The following is an 8,872-nucleotide window of genomic DNA, read 5'->3' as shown; positions in this document are numbered from 1 at the left end:
AAGGCAATGCCAAAGAATGTTCAAAGTACTGCACAATTGCACTCATCTCACATGCTAGCAAAGTAATGCTCAAAATTCTCCAAGCCAGGCTTCAGCAAAATGTGAACTGTGAAATTCCAGTTGTTCAAGCTGGAGTTGGAGAAGGCAGAGGAACTGGAGATCAAATTGCCAACATCATGAAAAGGAAGAGAATTCCAGAAAAATATCTACTTCTGCTTTAATGACTATGTTAAAGCCTTGACTGTATCACAACAAACTGTGGAAAACTCTTAAAGAGATGGGAATACCAGACCACCCGATCTGCCTCCTGAGAAATCTGTATGCAGGTCAAGAAGCAATAGTTAGAATCAGACATGAAACAATGGACTGGTTCCAAATTGGGAAAGGAGTTCGTCAAGGCTGTATATTGTCACCCTGCTTATATAACTTCTATGCAGAGTACATCATGTGAAATGCCAGGCTGGATGAAGCACAAGCTGGAGTCAAGATTGCCAGGAGAAATATCAATATCCTCAGATATGCAGATGACACCACCCTTATGGCAGAAGGCAAAGGAGAACTAAAGTGCCTCTTGATGAAAGTGAAAGAGGAGATGAGAAAGCTGGCTTAAAACTCAACATTCAGAAAATGATGATCCTGGCGTCTGGTCCCATCGTTTCATGGCAAAAAAGTGGGGAACAATGGAAACAGTGAGACTTTATTTTCTTGGGCTCAAAAATCACTGCAGATGCTGACTGCAGCCGTGAAATTAAAAGATGCTTACTCCTTGGAAGAAAAGCTATGACAAACCTAGAGAGCACATTAAAAAAAGACATTACTTTGCAAACTTCTATATAGTCAAAGCTATGGTTTTTCCAGTAGTAATGTATGGATGTGAGAGTTGGCCTATAAAGAAAGCTGAGCACTGAATAATGATGCTTTTGAACTGTGGTGTTGGAGAAGAATCTTGAGAGTCCCTTGGACTGCAAGAAGATCAAACCAGTCAATCCTAAAGGAAATTAGTCCTGAATATTCATTGGAAGGACTGATGCTGAAGCTGAAGCTCCAATACTTTGGCCACCTCATATGAAGAACTGACTCATTTGAAAAGACCCTGACGCTTGGAAAGATAGAATACAGGAGGAGAAGGGGAGAACAGAGGATGAGATTGTTGTATGACATCACCAACTCAATGGACGTGAGTTTGAGCAAGTTCTAAGAGTTGGTGCTGAACAGGGAAGCCTGGCATGCTGCAGTCCATGGGGTCACAAAGAGTTAGACATGATTGAGCAACTTAGTTAGCTGATCATGTAATATACCTGGCTGGATGAATCACAAGCTGGACTTGAGACTGCTGGGAGAAATATCAGCAACTTCAGATACAAAGATGATAGCTCCCTAATGGCAGGAAGTGAAGAGGAGTTAAAGAGCCTCTAGATGAGAGTGAAAATAATGGTTTAAAACTCAACATTCACAAAAAGTAAGATCATGGCATCCGGTCCCATCACTTCATGGCAAACAGAAGGAGAAAAAGTGGAAGCAGTGAGATTTTCTTTTCTTGGGCTCCAAAATCACTGCAGACAGTGACTATAGCCATGAAATTAAAAGATGCTTGCTCCTTGGAAGGAAAGTTATGACAAATCTAGACGGCATAATAAAAAGCAGAGACATCACTTTGCTGACAAAGGTCCTTGTAATGAAAGCTATGGTTTCTCCAGTAGTCATGTACAGATGTGAGAGTTGGACCATAAAGAAGGCTGAGCAGTGAAGAATTGATGCTTTCAAATTGTGGTGCTGGAGAAGACTCTTGAAAGTCCCTTGGATGGTAAAGAGATCAAACCAGTCAATCTTAAAGGAAATCAACCCTAAATATTCATTGGAAGGACTGATGCTGAAGCTCCAATACTTTGGTCCCCTGATGCAAGAGCCAACTCATTGGAAAAGACCCTGAAGCTGGGAAAGACTGAAGGCAACAGGAGAAGGGGGTGGCAGAGGATGAGAGTTAGATAGCATCATGGAGTCAGTGGACATGAATTTGAAAAAACTCTTGGAGATAGTGAAGGACAGCAGAGCCTGGCATGCTGCAGGCCACAGAGTCGCAAAGAGATGGACATGACTTAGTGACTGAGCAACAACAACAACAACGATTCTTAGGAGCAGAAATTCCAGGTTATACAGCACGTGTTGTGAAATAAAACTCACATTTCATGGCAAGAGAAGCAAAATTTAATCATAAAACCTCTTCTCTGCCCTTTGACCTCCTCTCGCCATTCTGTGCCTGTCTGTTGTTCAATCACTAAGTCGTGTCTGACTCTTTGTGGCCCCATGGACTGCAGCCCACCAGGCTCCTCTGTCCATGGTTTTTCCCAGCACCAGGCACTGACCAAACACCCCTCCATGGGCAGAAATGCCTGCCCAACCATAAGGAGCAACATCCTCCCAGTATCAACAATTCCTTAAAGATAGCATCCTTTCTCTGTTTCTTAAGGAGCCACTTAGATCTTTATTGTGTGAACTGTCAATGTGTCATTTGATGTCCAGCCCTCTGTCTCAGAAAACTTATATAACTATGCCTGGACTGCTATTGGGCAGAACAGTTCTTAACGCTTTTAAAGATGTTCTTCTCGGTTTATAAGCCTCAAATTCGGTTCAAATAAAAAGTTTCATTTCTTTTTTAAATTGACTGACTAATTTTGTGTTGACTCTGTTTAATCATTTGAGGAACGGCCAGACTGTTTTACAAAGTGACTGTTTCATTTTAAATTCCTACCTGCTTGCATATTTTTAATTACTTAAATTAAATAGGATATTATATTCATAATCAGTCATAGTAACTGAACTTGTTACTGTGGTAGCTCATACCATAGTACTCAGCTGAAAAAATAAGTCCTATCAAAGAATAAATGATTATTATGTTACTTTGTGTCTTTACAGCTATGACTGACAGTCAGTGACTTTTAAATTATCTTCTCATAGGAACCTAAGCTAATGCATTCCCTTCAAAAGTTGGATTTAGGAGTGTTTTCTCATTACCAGAGAAATGCAAATCAAAACCACAATGAGGTACCATTTCATGCCAGTCAGAATGGCTGCTATCCAAAAGTTTACAAGCAATAAATGCTGTAGAGGGTGTGGAGAAGAGGGAACCCTCTTACACTGTTGTTGGGAATGCAAACTAGTACAGCCACTATGGAGAACAGTGCGGAGATTCCTTTAAAAACTGGAAATAGAACTGCCTTATAACCCAGAAATCCCACTGCTGGGCATACACACCGAGGAAACCAGAATTGAAAGAGACACATGTACCCCAATATTCATCACAGTACTGTTTATAATAGCCAGGACATGGAAGCAACCTAGATGTCCATCAGCAGATGAATGGATAAGAAAGCTGTGGTACATATACACAATGGAGGATTGCTGCCAAGTTGCTTCAGTCGTGTCCGACTCCGTGCGACCCCATGGACTGCAGCCTACCAGGCTTCTCCGTCCATGGGATTCTCCAGGCAAGAACACTGAAGTGGGTTGTCATTTCCTTCTCCACAATGGAGTATTACACAGCCATTAAAAAGAATATATTTGAATCAGTTCTAATGAGGTGGATTAAACTTGAGCCTATTATACAGAGTGAAGTAAGCCAGAAAGAAAAACACCAATACAGTATACTAACGCATATATATAGAATTTAGAAAAATGGTAATGATAACCCTGTATGCGAGACAGCAAAAGAGACACAGATGTAAAGAACAGTCTTTGGGACTCATCGACTTGATAGCCACGGGTTTGAGTGAACTCCGGGAGTTGGTGATGGACAGGGAGGCCTGGTGTGCTGCAGTTCATGGGGTCACAGAGAGTCAGACATGACTGAGTGACTGAACTGAACTGAACTGGAGAGGGTGAGGGTGGGACGATTTGGGAGAATGGCATTGAAACATGCATATTATCATATGTGAAATGAATTGCCAGTCCAGGTTTGATGCAGGATACAGGATGCTTGGGGCTGGTGCACTGGGACGACCCAGAGGGATGGTACGGGGAGGGAGGTGGGAGGGGGGTTCAGGATAGGGAACACATGTACACCTGTGGCGGATTCATGTTGATGTATGGCAAAACCACTACAATATTGTAAAGTAATTAGCCTCCAATTAAAATAAATGCATTTAATTAAAAAAAGAGTTTATGGGTGTTCTTTATCACTGAGCCACCTAGGAAGCCCTAGCTTAAAGGAGACAGACAGTTCTTTCCCTGAGTCACTCATCCACACAAATGTAGCATGTTTGCTGCCTACTGCTGCCTTCCCAAATCAAGAGGATACATAATTATGAGAATGTGACAATGGTATATTAAAGAGAGGAAATAGTGACAAAAAAGAAGGCATAGGAGGAGATGCTGAAGATAAACCTTTACCACAAAAAGATAAGAATCAAATAAGATCTATGTCACATAATTAACTATGCAACTGTAGCTGTAAGAGAGAGGTTCGATGAGGCGTTTCCAATTACTTCAATTAATTTAATAACCCAGAAGTATTATACTTGGAGAAAACATCAGTTAAGATCAGTTTAGTTGCTCAGTCATGTCCGACTCTTTGCAACCCCGTGGACTGCAGCACACCAGGCTTCCCTGTCCATCACCAACTCCCAGAGCCTGCTTAAACTCATGTCCATAGGGTCGGTGATGCCATCCAACCATCTCATCCTCTGTTGACCCTTTCTCCTGCCTTCAATCTTTCCCAGCATCAAGGTCTTTTCCAATGAGTCAGTTCTTTGTATCAGGTGGCCAAAGTATTGGAGCTTTAGCTTCAGCATCAGTCCTTCCAAACAATATTCAGGGCTGATTTTCTTCAGGATTGACTGGTTTGATCTCCTTGCCATCCAAGGGACTCTCAAGAGCCTTCTCCAACACCACAGTTCAAAAGCATCAATTCTTAGGCGCTCAGCTTTCTTTACAGGCCAACTCTCACATCCATACATGACTACTGGAAAAACCATTAGACAGACATTTGTCAGCAAAGTAATGTCTCTGCTTTTTAATATGCAGTCTAGCTTTTCTTCCAAGGAGCAACAGTCTTTTGATTTCATGGCTGCAGCCACCATCCACAATGATTTTGGAGCCCAAAAAAATAAAGTCTGTCACTGTTTCCATTGTTTCCTCATCTATTTGCCATGAAGTGATGGGGCCAGATGCCATGATCTTTGTTTTCTGAATGTTGAATTTTAAGCTAGCTTTTTCACTTTCCTCTTTCACTTTCATCAAGAGACTCTTTAGTTCTTCTTTGCTTTCTGCCATAAGGGTGGTGTCATCTGCATATCTGAGGTTATTGATACTTCTCCCAGCAATCTTGATTCCAGCTTGTGCTTCATCCAGCCTGGCATTTCACAGGATGTACTCTGCATAGAAGTTAAACAAGCAGGGTGACAATATACAGCCATGACAAACTCCTTTTCCAATTTGGAAACAGACCATTGTTCCATGTCTGATTCTAACTGTTGCTTCTTGACCTGCATTCAGATTTCTCAGGAGGCAGGTCAGGTCGTCTGGTATTTCCATCTCTTGAAGAATTTTCCACAGTCTCTTGTGATCCACACAGTCAAAGGCTTTGGCGTAGTCAATAAAGCAGAAGTAGATGTTTTTCTGGAACCCTCATGCCTTTTCTATGATCCAATGGATATTGGCAATTTGGCCTCTGGTTCCTTTGCTTTTTCTAAATCCTGCTTGAACAATTCTCTATAATGAGAGGATTTTTCATTATGTCTCCTTCAGCTGTAGAGAAGCTTCACAAATGTTTATCTCAAGTAGCAAAGAACCTGGTCTGTCAGCAGCGACTCATGCCAGCCATGCTACTGTGCCCTGCTTGCAAGTACCAATGACTTCACTGCTGTTCCCAGTAATTAAAAATACCAAAGGCCCAGTCATTAATGTTGTTACTAATAGGACACATGTGAGAGAAAGTATCTCTTTTGTTCTGCCTAGCATTTTGTGTTGATGAATCTCAAAAATCACAAAAACGACAGAACCGGAAAACTATATGGGAAATAAGTAGTTTTTAACCCAAGGGGAAACAAGCTCATTTGGGAATCTGCTGAAAAATGTAGACTTTTGGCTAGAAAAGTGAGTAGCAACCATCAATAGTATCAGGGCTGCTAGTTAGCTATCCCTTACTCAGCTTAACCAGTAGGGCTGTGAGTGACAACCAGAAACCCTTACCTGCAAGATTCTCACAGAACAGATGTCCTTAGAGTCTGCTGGTGGGGCAGAAAAAAATTGTAGGCGGTCAGAGACTTCTGGAGATTAGCCCCTCCAGAGCAGGCAGGCAGATTGCCTCCAGTGGCAAACAGTTTAGAAAAATTACCTATTAAGGTATCTTCAGGAGCTGACTGTTCCGAGGGGAGTCTGAGACTCAGGCTCAGAAAGAACAAAGCCAGAAACCACAACTGCCTGTAAGGAGGCTGCCTTAGAGAAATGGTGCTGTCACTGATGCTCACAGAAACATTGCTGTCCAGCCGGTCCTTCCTTCCTGCTTCTTTCTTCTCATCACCGGCTCTGGATCAGCCTCACACAGGAGCATCTGATGAGCAGGTCCTGAGTCAGGAAGCCGGGCCACCAGGAAGACCCAGGAATGAGATCTGCTTCCATTGAGACCCAGGAATGAGATACGGGGCTTATAAAATGAGCAACTCTCTAGTTAGGAAGAAGGATGCCAGGCAGCCCAAACACAACAATTTCCACTATTGGGGAGGGGATGGCCGAGACTGAAGAGCTGGGGAAGCGACTGATGGAGAGGCCTGGCAGGGGCTTCTCACTGGGGGAAAATGTTGGATCCAGGCTGAGCCCTGGGAAAGGGCAATGCATGGTCCCGGATGAGAAAATGAGATGCCAGTTACACCAGATGTGGTCCTTCCCCAGAGGCTCCGAGGCCCCACCCTGGTGCCCTGGGTACATAGATCCATCCCCCATTCCTATGCCACTACTGGAAAGAAAGGGAAGGGAAGATGACGAGTGGGAGAAATGGACCTTATAGAGTGTTTAAACTTTCAACTGACTGCTAATTTACAAACAGACGGACAGAGAGGGAGAGATTATTTTAAAATGAAAGATTGTGACATACAGAAAAATTTGAAATGAACTTTTAGCACTGTATGGAACAGGAGCTTCAGAGCAAGAGGAGATAAAATATATAGCTTAAAAATTAAAGTTGGAATTTTTGCACCTTAAATTATGGGGAGTAAACACCCAGGGTTCAAGTGACCCTGATTGCTGTGCACAGGGCCCCTGACAGCCCCTGGAATGAGATCAAGTGGCAAAGAGAGAAGCGCTGGGGCAGGAGAAGGGCCGGGGAAGGTTGATCTTCTGCAACACTTTTTTTTTTTACTTTGTTTTCATTGAAGTACAGTTGATTTACAATCGTACATTAGTTTCAAGTTTATAGCATAGTGATTTAGTATTTTTATGGATTATACTCCATTAAAAGTTATTCCAAGATAATGACTATAATTCCCTGTGCTATAGAACATATCCTTGCTGTTTATCTATTTTTTCTATTTTTTATTGATGCATAGTTGATTTACAATATTGTGTTACTTTCAAGCACACAGAAAAAGTGATTCTGTTACACATATATATGTATATATCTAAGTGATTTTTAAATTTTTTTAATTGCAGTTCGTTACATGACACTGAATGTAAATCCTGCTATTTATCTCTGTTACACATGGTAGCGTGCGTCTGTCAATCCCAACATAGGAGTTTTGAAGAGTAGAGTTCCTTCTCAGGGATGCAAGGGCAATTTCAACAGTGTCAGATTGGGCCTAGAGTTTACTGGGGAAAGTAAGCCTGCAGAGGAAGCTGTGTTCCACAACAGAGCTTTCAGGCAGCTTCCTCAGCTCTGGGAAGTGGGAGGGAAGTTCATGGTCTGTATCTCCAAACTGGAATCCCTCTGGAGCCAACAAGGCCCGTGACTGGGAGGAGGCCATGGAGGTGTTGTGCAGATGCCTGAAGATGATCTCTCGCTCTGTGATGTGATGCCTTTGCCAGGCTCATTCCCACCCAGGAGAAGATGGACTCCTGCAGGGGGAGGGGTGCACAGCCCGATGAGGGATGGCAGGCCGCAGGGAAGAGAAGCGGGAGCCTTGTCTGGTGGCCAGGTTTGCTATATGAATTTGGGAGGTAAGAGGCAGTGCACAAGCCCTCACCTCATAGGGCACACCGTGATGTGCATGCCCACAAATGGGCCTCCTGTGCGAGCCCAGACTTCTGGGGGAGGCCCAAAGAGGGAGGCAGAGCTCAGCCAGAGCAAGGACATCACTGCTCAGCTCTGAGCTTCAAGCTAGACTTTTAAGTCTATGGCAAGGTTTTGGACAGCTGGACTATTGATTGAGAGCAAAGGATTTCTCAAAACCCACAAATGACACTTTTTTAACATCAAATCTTGGAGAAGTAACTAGAGAGTAAAGCAAATCGCCAGTTATAATGTAAAAGTCATTTCCACCTAAGAGAGAAAGCCTCCTGGGGCTGGGAGCCATGAGGACTTGGGGAGGACTGCAGCAGCGGTGGGCTGAGCAGAGGCCCGCTCCCTGCACCTGTAAGCTGACAGAGAGCGCGCAGGAACAGAAACACCACAGACGTGCTCACTCTGAGATGACTCGGCTTTTGCTGTGAGAGTAACTGAGACAGTCGTACTTAAAACTGACAGAAAACTTACTGCATTGGACTGAACACTCTGTAGAGGGCCAGGATGTCTGTGTCTTCCACGCAGTTTTGGACCTCAAGGGCTAGCGGGGAAGCAGGTGCTAGAAAGGAGGGAATAGCATTTCTGTACATGTGGGATGCAGGGTGTGAATTCTGAGACACCAGACCCGGCTTACTGCAGAAACCGACGATTCTCACCCTGGGT

The sequence above is a fragment of the Bos indicus x Bos taurus genome, chromosome 28 (genome assembly GCF_003369695.1).
Source record: "Bos indicus x Bos taurus breed Angus x Brahman F1 hybrid chromosome 28, Bos_hybrid_MaternalHap_v2.0, whole genome shotgun sequence".
In the NCBI taxonomy this organism is placed as follows: Eukaryota; Metazoa; Chordata; class Mammalia; order Artiodactyla; family Bovidae; genus Bos; species Bos indicus x Bos taurus.
This window is presented reverse-complemented; position numbering follows the sequence as displayed.